This window comes from Mauremys reevesii, linkage group 9 (genome assembly GCF_016161935.1).
Source record: "Mauremys reevesii isolate NIE-2019 linkage group 9, ASM1616193v1, whole genome shotgun sequence".
Classification (NCBI taxonomy): domain Eukaryota; kingdom Metazoa; phylum Chordata; order Testudines; family Geoemydidae; genus Mauremys; species Mauremys reevesii.
In genome coordinates this window covers 102,671,731-102,684,324 of record NC_052631.1, presented here as the reverse complement: position 1 = coordinate 102,684,324, position 12,594 = coordinate 102,671,731, and the positions used below count along the sequence as shown (strand labels likewise).

Below are 12,594 nucleotides of genomic sequence, written 5' to 3'. Positions count from 1 at the left end.
GGGGTCACTGGGCTAGATGGACCTTGGCTTTGATCTAGTCTAGAAATTCATGTGCGCCTAAAATAAGACTAGGCCCAGGTGAGAGGTGCCTCCCACCACGGAGCTGCTCAGCTCAGCTCTGGCCTGGAGCCTCATGAACAATGTCAGTCTGAGCATTATTATAAACAGACAAGACTAGCTCAGAGTATAAAGCAAGGGCAAGCTAGGGTGACAAAGCATCTAAAATACCCATTCTCATTTCAACCATCTGCCTTGTATTCCTTCCATGTGCCCTGCTGTGTTCTGTCCCAGTTTAATGTAGCACCTGGCAGCAGATTAGCCTTCCCAATTAAAGTCTTAAATGGAGCTTTTCCTTTAGCACAACACATCTGACAGTGCAAGGGTTTGGCCATGCAGGGGGAATGCTCCAGTAAAAGCCCCTCAGAGCAGAAATAGCTAAAGCTCATTTAAAACTCAGCAGTCTGGGTGCAGCAGTTGGGAGACACCCACTCCTATTAATGTCAGTGACACTGTTATCCTTGGGTTTGAGTCAAAATTGCAGGAGAAACGCACCCATATGATGCTCAGCAGCTTGAATGGAGCAACCAGCCCCTGCCCCCAGTGAGCAGCTGCAGCACAAAGAAGGTCCCCTTCCAGAATTCTATTTGCATTAATTATTGTAACTCTTGATATTCTTGTTATCCATATAAATGTCCAGTCATACTCAGTTTAAATTGTTTGGTTCAGCAACATTCTGTAGCAGTGAGTTCCACTAATTGTTACATGAAAAAGTATTTCCATTTATTGGTTTTGAATTTCACACCATTTCATTAAATGTCTCCTGCCTCCTGTATCATGTCACAAGCCAAAAAGTCCCTCCACCTTCTCTTGAAGATTTATTATTTCATATACTTTTATCATCTTTCTTTTTACTCTCTCCTTTCTAAGGCACCAATCCCAATCTTTCAGGTCTCTTTGGATGCAAGTTTTCCTCTGACCTCCCCCATTCCCCTTGAATTCTGCAATAACCTTTTTGCAATAGGGTGACCAGTACTATGCACAGTACTGGCTGAGGGCATACTATTTTAAGGCCAGCAGGGACCATCCAGACTGACTTCCTGCATAACTCAGGCCAGAGAATTTCCACCAGCACTTCCTCCAGCAAACCCAGAACTTCTCGCTGAGCTGCAGCAGATCTTTGTGTCTTTCTAAATCTTCATGTGAAGTCTCCAAGTGATGGAGAGGCCACCATGTCCATCAGCAAGTTGTTCCAACAGGTAATTTCCAACACCTAAATTGCACCTTGTTCCTAGTATGAACTGATCAAGCTTCCACTAGAGCTTGTTCTGCCTTTGTCTGCTGGATTAAAGAACCCACTGAAATGAGAAATCTTCTCCCTACATAGGTACTTCTGGACTGTCATCAACTCACTGCTTAAACTTCTATTTGATGAAGCTCAATCTATTGAACATCTTTAGTCTCACTGTCAGACAGGTTTTTCAGACCTTGTGATTCTTATTGCTCTTTCTTGACCTTCCAATTTGTCAATATTTTTAAGTTGACACCATAACTTGACACAATGTCCCAGTAAAAGCCTCAGTAGTGCTGTATACAGAAGTAGTAACGTCTCATCACTAACTCTTTATGGACCTGCATATACATCTTAACATCAGTGGCTAAAAGCAAACGTGCATGGAGCTCATATCCCCTTGGTTTCCACCATGACCGTAAATCCCTTTGAGTCATTGCTACCCAGGATGCAGTTCCTATACTGTGTGGCCTACATTCTTTGTTCCTAGAAGTAAGATCTTGCACATGGCTCTGTGTCATAGGTATGGTGGTGAGATAGCTCCAAGCTCACAGGAACTGACATCAGCAGGTGGTGCCTGGCTGGAGCCCAAACAATGGAATAGCCATTCTCTTTTTGATGACTGTGCTGGTAGCACCTGCTGCAGAGATGAGCTTGCTCCGGAAGTGCTTGGCTACCCTAAGCAAGCCTCAGCAGCTGCTGGGGGAATAGGTGATGAGAAGGCAGAGAGACTAAGAACCTTTTCATTTGTACACTTAGGGTTAGAAGCTCCAGGAATTGCTGACACTGGTGGAAGCTGCCTGATCGGAGTCTTGAATACAGCTAGGGTGGGGAGCAAGAATAAGGTGGGCTATTTCCATAATCTGATCAGGAAGGGACCTTTGGGATGGTTTCCACACTAGATGAGCTCTTCAATTATTGCATCCCTTCAAGACAGTCTCGGAGCCAGCAGCACCATTTGCCCTTACACCCAGCCAGTGGGAGCAGTGAGGGGGAGCTCCTCACACAACATCCTGGGAGTCTCAGGGCAGTGCCCATGCACTGCCTCTTCCACCTCAGGCTGGCACAGGGACATTCAGATCAGAGTGCCTGGCCCCAGCAGCCAGCTGAAATCAGAATACGTCTGGGTCTCACCAGCAAAACGGACACCAGAAACTGCAGCAGACACAGAGCAAAGGATTACAGATCTTTATTTGTCAAACTTTCCCCCTAGTCTAGCACATTCTACACAGTCTCACTAGCACAGATGGTAACAGAGCCTGTAATAGTTCAGAAATCACACTGCTAAGGAGAGCAAACAAAAAGCAGAGATTTTAAAAGTAAAAAACGTCATGAGAAATGAGTGAGCGAGAGTGCAGCTGGGGCAGGTGTGGGAACCTATGCCAGCCCGTGCTGCTACGCTGTGGGGACAGGGGCCTGTGCCAGCAACAGAGAAACCCTGCTTGTGAGCAATAGGCTGACACTCTTAGCATGTTGGTGCAGGCATCCCACCACGAGAGCAAGAGGCTGGGCCATAGTCTGGAGGGAGTGGAGAGTGACTGTACAATACTGTCCTGGAAAGAGCAGATCATGGGACGATTTCCTATCTCTGCAGCCTAATGAAAGTCTCCTTCCAGGAGGACTGATGCATCCTCCAAGCATCCAACTCCCCCTCTTGGCACTTCACCATACAGCACTCAGATGATTGCAAACATCCCCTTCAAGCTACAAACCATGAAACATGCTGTCAACAGCCTTCACAAGACCACCATGAACACAGCTCTGCAAGGAGCTGCTTCACCGTCTTGGCCTCTTATACACCTGGGCTCCCTCCTTTCACCTCAGCACCAAGGGGTGGAACAGTCAGTCACTGACACCACCCATTTTTGTCAACACAATGACTAAATCCGACTGTCCCATGCAGAGCCTCTTCCCTCAGGATGTACCCTGGCACAGGGACTGAAGTAGCCTTGGTGCTTTGAGAGGGATCCCTTTTCCCACAGAACGAGTTACTGCAGGGGGAGAGGAGTGGCGGCAGTGGGTTCCATGCACTGACCGATTATCACAAGGATAGACCTCTCCAGGAAATCCATCTTTTAGGCTCCGTCTACAATTACAGCAGTGTGCAGAGTACAGGCATTACACATGTAGCTACATGGCACATGAAAAGCTTTGGCAATGGGGAGCTCCTGGAACTTTCCCAGCAGCCTCTTCCCCTGCAGTGGTGAGGCAGCGGGACACTACGCTGCTAAAAACAGCAACGTAGACATGGGAGGCACCACTTAGGTGTGCAGAGACGTGTAGGGTACTCTAGTCGCCTAAACTCACCATTCACACTGCTATTTATATCCATGCCAGCTGGGCGTGCAGTGTCTGTACTCTACAGGCCATCGCAAGCACAGACGTAACCTTACACAGCAGAGCAAGGATTTAATTTTCATCATCAATTTTTTTAATGTAATCACAACCAATCCATTTTCTTACCTCAGATGGAGTTTGGGTAGGGGGAAGACCTGAACCCCAAACTATCCTCCCTCATGCTCATGTCCCACAACTTTAAATGATGGATCCAAACTCTCACTTTACTTTGATCAGAAATAAACCACCAAGGCTCACGACAGTCCTCTGCCATGCAGAGCAGGGCCCATTCAGAGCAACTGCATCACACTGGTATGAGTGCCTCTGCCTTCTGAGGCCCCCCCAGGCTTACACGGCGACGCACAGGGGCTTCTGAGGGCAATACCGCCCTGGAGCCTGACTATAAATAAGCAACTAAATTTAAAAAAAAATTCATGGCCTAAATAAAATCTTTCTAGGCATTTCCTTTGGAAAAGCTGATTAGTGCTGTGTGCTTCTAGTATGCACATCATTTATAAGATACACATGGTTTCTGGAACCCTCCCTCTGTTTTAGTTTCTCGTCAGGATGGTTTGTTTGCAGATTTAAACACACAGTGTAGCAGGAAGGGACAACCTGACAAAGGGGAGAGTGAAGGGTTCCAATAAGCTTTGGCTATTCAAAGTTGTTAGTGACAGTAAGACTAGGGCCACTTGAAGGTATCACAGACCCGCAGAGTGCCTCAAGGAGGCTGCTGAACGCAGATGTACACAGAGGCAATGGCTTTGCCTCATGCTGGCTCCACAGGCAGATAGTGCACAGAATCCTTCGTAGCCCTGGGCAGCTCAACGCTATGAACAATTGTGGTTGAATCCAGGAATGGAATAACTAAGTGTGGCCTGAGCTCAACTAGTGTATAAGGCTGAGAGGACACCACACAGCACCATACTGTATCGGGCCTGGTGCTTACAGCCCTGCACCCCTCCCCACTAACTCTCTCAGGCATGCGTCCAGGACAGCCACCTCAGAACACAGCTGTCCCCCACCCACACTACGTAAAGTGATTCTACATGTGGAATCCTCCACCAGGCCTCCATCCGAATGAGGACTGGACGCTTCACTACAGGTTACCCACTAGCACTTGGGGAAATGCTAGAGGAACACAATATTTATAGACAGAGCTAGTCAGAAGTTTGGGAAGGGGCATAACAGGTGCAACTGCCAAATTCTTCCTCCTCTTGCCCTCATCCATTCCCTAGATCCACCACACACTGCCCTTGTACAGGAGAAGGGCTGATTTGCCTTTAAATGGAATGCCACCTTTACAGTAGACTGAGCCCTGTTGCTTTTGGCTCCATTCCTCACAGCACTGGGAAGTCTCCCATACTGTCTTTCTTAACACCTATGAGCAACTGAGTGTTAACCTCAAACATTGTAGTTTGCTGCTGCAGGCCAGAGCCAGCAGCAGGACACCAGCACCACCACCTGTTCTTCCCCTGGCAGATAAGGCTGCCAAAATGCTTAGCTACCAGGGAAGATACCAAGAGATAAACCACTTGTGCCCTATGCCTGATGCAACTGTATAGGGATGTGCTGTAGCATTACTGCTCACTTCCAGCTGTGGCCATCTCCTAGGTGGAGCAATGGAAAGTCTGGCTGAAGTTAAGTTTCCAGACACCAGGAAGAGGTGGCAGCAGCAGTGAGTCCTAGAGTCTGCTTCTGAGTTGTCATGTAACTCCCTAAGGAAAAGGTCTCAGTCCATCCTAAGTGCAATAAGTGCTCTGTGAGAGTATCCCAGTGAGAGATGGTGCAGCAAGGGTCCAGCAGGGAGAGGGAGCAGCTACAACAAATTCCATCGCTTGAAGCCAGTGAGGCAGCAATTCCAGCGACTCTCACTAGGCCTGACTGCAGCTCCTAGAGCTACAATGGGTCAAGGGAAGCGCACAGTTGTGAGAAAAGCCACCTAACTGCCTAGCTCCCAGGAGTGCGATATCAATGCACAGACCCATGGCCCACAGGCTGTAACAGGCACTGAGTGTGTTAGTCACTAACATGCTGCTGCTTACAACGCACAGATATGCTCACTGACGGCTCTGGCTTGCACTGGGTTTGCAGGTCTGAGGTACTGGTAACATTACAGTCCTGCGCCTTTAGGCTCTGTCTTCGCTGTTGGCTAACCACAGCGTAAGCCATCATGGGTCAGTCAACACAAAACACGATAGCCTAACCAACACTGTCAATGTCAGCACGCTGTGTCACACAGTGGTGTCACTGGTGCCCTATGTGGTCGTGTGAAGGAATACAGCCAACGTGGGCACTATCCTGAGATTCATAGTGCCACAGCTCACTGCACTGCTCTATGCTCACATTCACAGGGCGTCTACCCACACTGGAGATTGTAGGAGGAAGTGGTCTAGGCCTGGAAAATTCACTTGTGGCATTAACCATGCTGGTATGCTGTCATGTGCCAAAGGAAAGGATCCAGCTTGCCCTAATAATTGGACCATCAGCCGCTGCTCTTTATGGAGGCAATGTGCACAATTGGTGCCCGGGGCTTGTGGGAAGGGATTGGAGAACTATCATCTCTCAATTGCACTGACTGACTCTGGCTAAATGTTTTCACTGGTGGTACCCCAGTTTAGCAAAGCATGGGATAAGCGAACTGCCTATTGTTCAGGGTGTGATGGTTGCCTTACCAGGCAGTACAGCAAGAGGTATGTGGGTGTGTGAACCCAGGGCATGTTGCTGTAAAAACGCACAGCTGAACTCAAGTCTTCAGTAAAGAGAAAGCCTTAGAGTTGTTTCCAATTAGCGTTCCGCAAAAGGATCTAGTGGCAGATGAGGCTCAAGGCAAGATTGCTCCACAGGCCTCATTTCAGGTGGTCAGACATACCACTCGTGTTCAGGTCTCCAGTAGTTCTAGTGAAACCCTGAAACAACATGCAGAGAAAGCAGCAAGCAATACAAACTCCCATAGGGTGGTGACCAGATGAGATGAAGAAAATACCGGGACACATTGGGGGAGGGGAGGAGGAGGGATCTGCAAGAAAAAAACGAGTGCTGCCAGCGGAGCAAAAAATTGCATTCCGACCAAAGATCGGTCAGGATGCGGGACAACCACCCAAATATTGGGATGGTCCCAATTTTATCAGGACGTCTGGTCACCTTAAACTCCCAGCACCTTACCACATAAAACCTTCCACAAGAAGACTCGTCTGCCATCTGCAGAAAGAATGCTGGAGACTTTCTGCATTAACAAATCCCATAGAACACTGCAAAGAATCATCCCCTCCTCAAAATCCTACCACCACAAACACCCGAAGGCTGAAAGAAAACTGCCAGCTGACCCTCATAGCCCCTTCAGGTCCTGGTTGGGGACAAAACCTGTTCACAGGTCAGAACCCCAATCAGACTCCTACAGCACTGCCTACAGGACTAGAATTAGCAAGTAGTAGCAGAAAAACTTCAGTAACAAAAGGAAAAACTATAGAAACCAGGACAACCAGGTTGTCAGCTACTAAAGCTGACTGAACTCCTGGCTTCAAAATAGTGGGGGATGAAGGCAGCACAGAACGTCAGCAGGCCTGGTTCAGCCTCCCTCATTAAGTAAGAGGTTAGGGAACCTAAGCCTCTGAAGCATCAGCTACTCTAGGGCTTAACATACCCAGCTTATCCCCTGTTAATGATTAGCCAAGAGCACAAGGTTAGGGGATACTTAGTGGGAGTGTCCAATCACATGGCCAGAGACTGATCTGCTGCAGTCTGATTACTGTAAACACCTCTCCCATTTGATTTGAAGAGTGTGGCTATTCCCCAAGCACTCTGAAGTGTCTCCCCCACCCCTTCCCAACTGTATTCATACCCCATAACCCCAGGCTTGTTCCCAGCCTCACTGTAGTGTTCATGTGGTATCAACAGGATAAAGTTGCAGAAAACAAGTGTGTTTTAATCCAATAATCTTGTTTCTCAATTTAAAAATATATATATATATTTTAAAAGGTTTAGAAAAAGCTTCTAATTAATTTGCAGCTAGTTTTACATATAGATTACAAGAAATGTACAACCCCCTTCCCACATGGTTCCAAACTGTGGGGGCCTGCCAGTTCTTCCCCCAATCAGACACATAATTGAATGTCAAGTGTATTTATTCTCAGCACAGCTTTGAAAGGCAAATCTGCCATTGGTACCACCTTCTTAGAGGGAGAGATACCCAGTACGCCAATGGAGACATGTGGTTACATTGGCTTTCAATATAGAAAGCCCTTAGATTAGTAAAAAAATATTTCATCTATAGAAAATGCCCTTCTGAAAAGCAACCAGGGCTCTGTTAAGGCCACACCCAGGTTTCCCATTTCTCTGCTGTAGCAAGACAGCCCAGAAACAAACCCTCCCAAGATGTTTTGGAGTCCCAGCAACAGCAATCAGCACTTGTGACTATTTTCCAGCAGCCTGCTGTATCAGGAAAGTGCTTAGAACAGCACAGGACTTCTCTAGAACACGCTACTCATTCAATGGGGCCCAGTTGGCACAGTGAAATTAAACTGTAGGTCCTCCTCCTCTGCCTAGGTGAGCAAAGGGAAGCCTCCCTGGCTGCCACTCCCTCATCCCTTCAGATGGGTGCAGAACGGTGGGGTACTTTGAAATCAAACCCCAATCCATCCAACACCCTATTCCTACCAGGCTTCTGCCAAGAGGCTCCTTCTAATTCTTCTAGAAGTCTGGAGTACCAAGCACAAGGCTGGTGGCTGAAGGAAGGGCCCAGCTACTCCATCCCAGAGGGCAAGGTGGGGACAGAATAGGCCCCTTTTGACAGCCAGAGGCACTGGGCGAACTGCTGCTATGGCAGAGATAAGGCAGCCTCCAACACACCCAACCCTTTCCATTGGATAACGCTGTTGTCTGGCACAACAGCCTTTGGCCAAACTTGGGGATTTTCACCAGAGCTCCTCTTCGAATGTGCACAGCCCAGGGGCTTCTGCAGAAGATCCGTGGCAAGCCAGGATTTTTAGGAAGAGACGCAGCACACAACAGGATTTTTTCTTCCTATTGCAACCAGGCGCAGATTTGCCACCTTCCTCCCAGGTGAGCAGTTCTGTCTGCCCCAGGCATGGTGTGCAGAGAAGCTGCGTCCAGTGTGCTCTGTTTTTTCAGACTCTGCCAGGGGTGGGAAGTGAAGTCAGGACCCAACATTCAGAAACCTGAAGGACACTAGGAAGAAGAAAAACAAAGCAGGTGATTAGATCTCAGCCTCAAAAGGAGCCATGGACAGAAACAGATTTGGGGGTAATTATCATTAAGCAGAGGCATCCAATTCCAGTTGGGGATGCACACACTGAGAAACCTCTGTAGGGGAAGAGATTTCACACCAATGCAGAGTGAAGTATACAGCAAGACCCTATCCACACTCAGGGCGGGATCGCGAGGAGGGGAGAGGAAAGGGAACAACACAGGGTCTCAAGAGTGAGTGCTCCCCAGAGGAGCTAAAGCAAGACTGCTTAGCCTGAAGAGCTTTCCTTAAGGGAGCGCCCTGATAACACTAGAACTAGGAGAAGCAGCAAGACGAGAAAGTCACTCTTCCCTTTTGGGCAGCCACCAGAGTTAACTGCAAGAGAAACAGACTGGGCCCGAGCATGGGTCTCCTGGGCCCTGTACACCAGGAAGAGCCTTTCGCCTGCACGGCCACTTTAAGAAGCTCTGTTTGAACATATCAAAAATAGCAAATGAACATTTTGGATCACACTCAAGAAACCAATCTTACCAGAAAACCTTGCCAGGCACAGTCCCTCACCATAGCCACAGCATCAGCCTACAAGCAGCCAAAGGAGGAAGAATAGCTCCTTCCAATAACCCTTTGGAATAATTAACCAGCAGCTAAGAGAGAAATTAGGATGGGAACCTCCACTTGTGAGCTTGTGACCTGCTTCAGAAGGCAGTGTCAAAACACCAGTGGAGCACATGGAGGAGACACACTTGTAGCTTGGATGGCTTTACACCAGCGTGGCAGCATCTAGCAACGGCACTGTGGAGACAATTGTGGGGGGTGGGGGCGATGTTACTCATTTCTGTATAGGGAATGAAGCGACGAGAGTGAACAGCCCTGGGAAAAGCACAAAAGCAATTGAGGACATTAACCATGACAGCAGACTCTTCTCTGAAATACTTGGGGCCGGTGGGGGGGAAGAGTGAGTGAGGAAGCCTGGCGAGGAAGAGAGACTGAGACAGAACCAAGAGTGGGCTGTGGTCAAGGGACGTAGGAGGTTCTGTGAGCAGTGAGGAATCTGTACAGTCTTACTTCACCATTTTGAATCATTCAACTAACATGAAAAACTCCACCAGGAATCGATGGAGAAGGTTTTGGATTTCCCATTTGCCTAGGGATAGAAAGTAAATATACAGAAAATGGGCAGCTCCTTTCCCATGAACGGCTCATAACGATATCAGCAGGAATCAAGTATGCATGGAGAAAAACTAATCGGAAATCTGGAAACAAGGAGCCAAACAAGACTTTGCGCTGTTCAAATGGTACCCAGTGCCAGCCCCATGTGTCCAGCTCAGAATCACAGGTCCTCTAAAATGCTTAGACTAAGCACTGAGAGAGGATTGATCTTCCATGTCTGTAGCGAACAGAACGACAGGCTCTTGCTCCAAGGAGCTGACAACACAGCCAGAGGGACAGGGTTCACATTCTCAGGGAAGGATAAGTATTCCCACCACGTGTGCCAAAGGGAGCTGAAGGGGGGTTGAATATAAGCTTGTGGAAGTTATTTTGTTGTCAGACTGTGATTCAGCTTGGATGCAGAGAAGGCAGTGTTTTCTGAGCTCAGAATGCAGAAAGGGAGTTAATTTGAAGCCAGGAGTTCTATGAGACTTGGGCACATCACTTAACCTCTGCTCAGATTTCCCCATTTGTAAAGATGGGCTGATAATCCTGACCTACCTCCTAGGGTTCATAGGAGGGTTTGCTAAGCACTCTGAAGTGCTTGTGTCAGTTTGGGGGCCTCTCTTTGGGGATGGGGCCTTGCTGCCCTTTGAGAGCTTGTGTTTAATTTCTGGGCACTATTTGGAAGCAGTAAATTCGACTGCTATTTGACTCCCTTTACCTCCTGGAGGGAAATGCTTCCCAACATCCAGATTCATCTAGGCTCTGTACAAGCCACACAGCATGATGATAGTGGTATTTGCTGAGTGCCAGTATACTCAGTGCTTCACAAGCTGGATCCCTAGACTGAGATGCTTACAGTCCAATCAGACAGAGCCCCCAGAAGTCCATTGGCAGGATGGTGCCAGCTTAGAGTGGTTGTTCATATTAGTGGTGCAGGCGGGTTTCACTGACAGAGGTTGATATTCATGGGCTTCTGGGAAGGAACGTGTTTGCAGGAGGGATTTGAACAGAGAGGGTCAACACCTAGCACGCTACAGCAATAGTTATTTGGTAGCCAGGCATTTCCAAAGAGACACTGACCCCACAAACCTGTGGGCTGAGGGACACCAACCCAAGACCACATCATAATTGAACGCAAGCCAAGGAACCATGGCATTTCCATCCTAAAGGATTCATAAGTTCTGCCAGGGAAGGGAGGCTACAAATACAGGGTCCTAGCCTGCTCCCACTGACTTCAGAAACAGGTAGGGCCCACAAATGGCTTCAATGAATAAAAAGGAAGTTGTGTTTTTAAGACTAAGATCTTCAGCCTTCTCACTGATACACTGAGTTATAGATTTTGGTGTTTTCACCTTCATATTTAAATACAGAGAAATACACAGTATTTTTTTTTACCTTTACTAGTGTTCTTCATGTTCTTTTCTAGAAAGCCTTCTGCTATTTCTTGCCATCCTCCCTGCTCCCATTCCACTCCCATTACTAGAATCTCTACTCCCTTCAGCCATACTTCTCATGGTCCATTATCCCAACTGCACTGTTGCTCCCTTCTTGGGATCTCTCTCCCCCCTCCACCCTCCTGTGCTGATCACTAGCCTCAGGCTATGGCTGAGATTGGAAAGTTTTACCAGGCGCAGCAGATAAAAGCAAATGTAGTAATGCATACCTCTGGATTGCTGGACCTTTGGAGAATCTTCTACAGTTCTTGACCAGACTCTCTCTGCCCTGTGCTGGTTGGCTTTTGCTCCAATAGCCTCCAAACCTGCCTCTCTTACTTTTTTCCTCACCTGCCCCATCCTCAGCACAAACTTTCACTTCCCTTTTATTTCCATTTAGTTGCTCCACACCTCCTAAGTAAACCCACCCCCAAAAGCCTGTGGGCCTCGCATGCCATTTGTTTCCATCCCATTGGCCACTCTGCTTGTGGGCTCTACCCCAGCTCCCACCCTGTGGGTGTCCAGTCTATTCAGACTGCGAGCTTCAGGACAGGGACTGTCTGCTCCTTTTCGTACATTGCTCAACACCTCAGGACCCCTTTCTTGGCTGGCCCTTAGAAACTATTATTGCCTAAGGATTGAAAGCAAATAACCAAGAGACACAGGAGGGGGAAGTACACATGCCCTTCGCTTCCCTCACCTGGACGTGAAATTGCTGTTTTATTCCTAGGGGAATTCTGCAAACAATATTTTAAAATTTTGCAAAATTCTGCATATTTTATTTGTCAAAACACCACAATATAATCATGCCAGTTTCAATTATTTTGGAAATTTATTTCAAAATACCTGTCAGCAAGTATGTCTGTATTATTACAGACAAAAAATATATATAAAAAAAATCAGAAACTGCTTTTTGACAAATAGATTCCTTATTAGACAAATTAATATAGAACTCTGAGTAATTCATTTAAAATACAATGCAGAAATGTACTTCCCGCACCCCTCAGAAGCAATGCAAAGGCTTGGGGGAGTCAGGGCTAACAGAGGTTGGAGGAGCTGAGGGAGAGGGAAGGAGCCTGGGAGTTATTGGGTGTGGGTGGGAGATGTATGGAACAGGTGTTTTCTTGGGAGGGGGAGGATTGTTAGGGAGTTTGGGAGCCACCCCCATGCAGACC

At 47.6% G+C, this 12,594-nt stretch overlaps 1 protein-coding gene across 1 annotated transcript in view; it reads right to left on the bottom strand.

The window, feature by feature from the left end:
- Nucleotides 1-2,461: 2,461 nt before the first annotated feature.
- The window catches only part of FOXO4 (forkhead box O4), a 29,259-nt gene continuing 19,126 nt past the window's right edge, over nt 2,462-12,594 (bottom strand). Inside the window, exon 3 of the mRNA XM_039487075.1 lies at nt 2,462-8,812. The gene's annotated coding sequence lies outside the window, so the exon portion shown is untranslated. The remainder of the gene's footprint in view (nt 8,813-12,594) is intronic.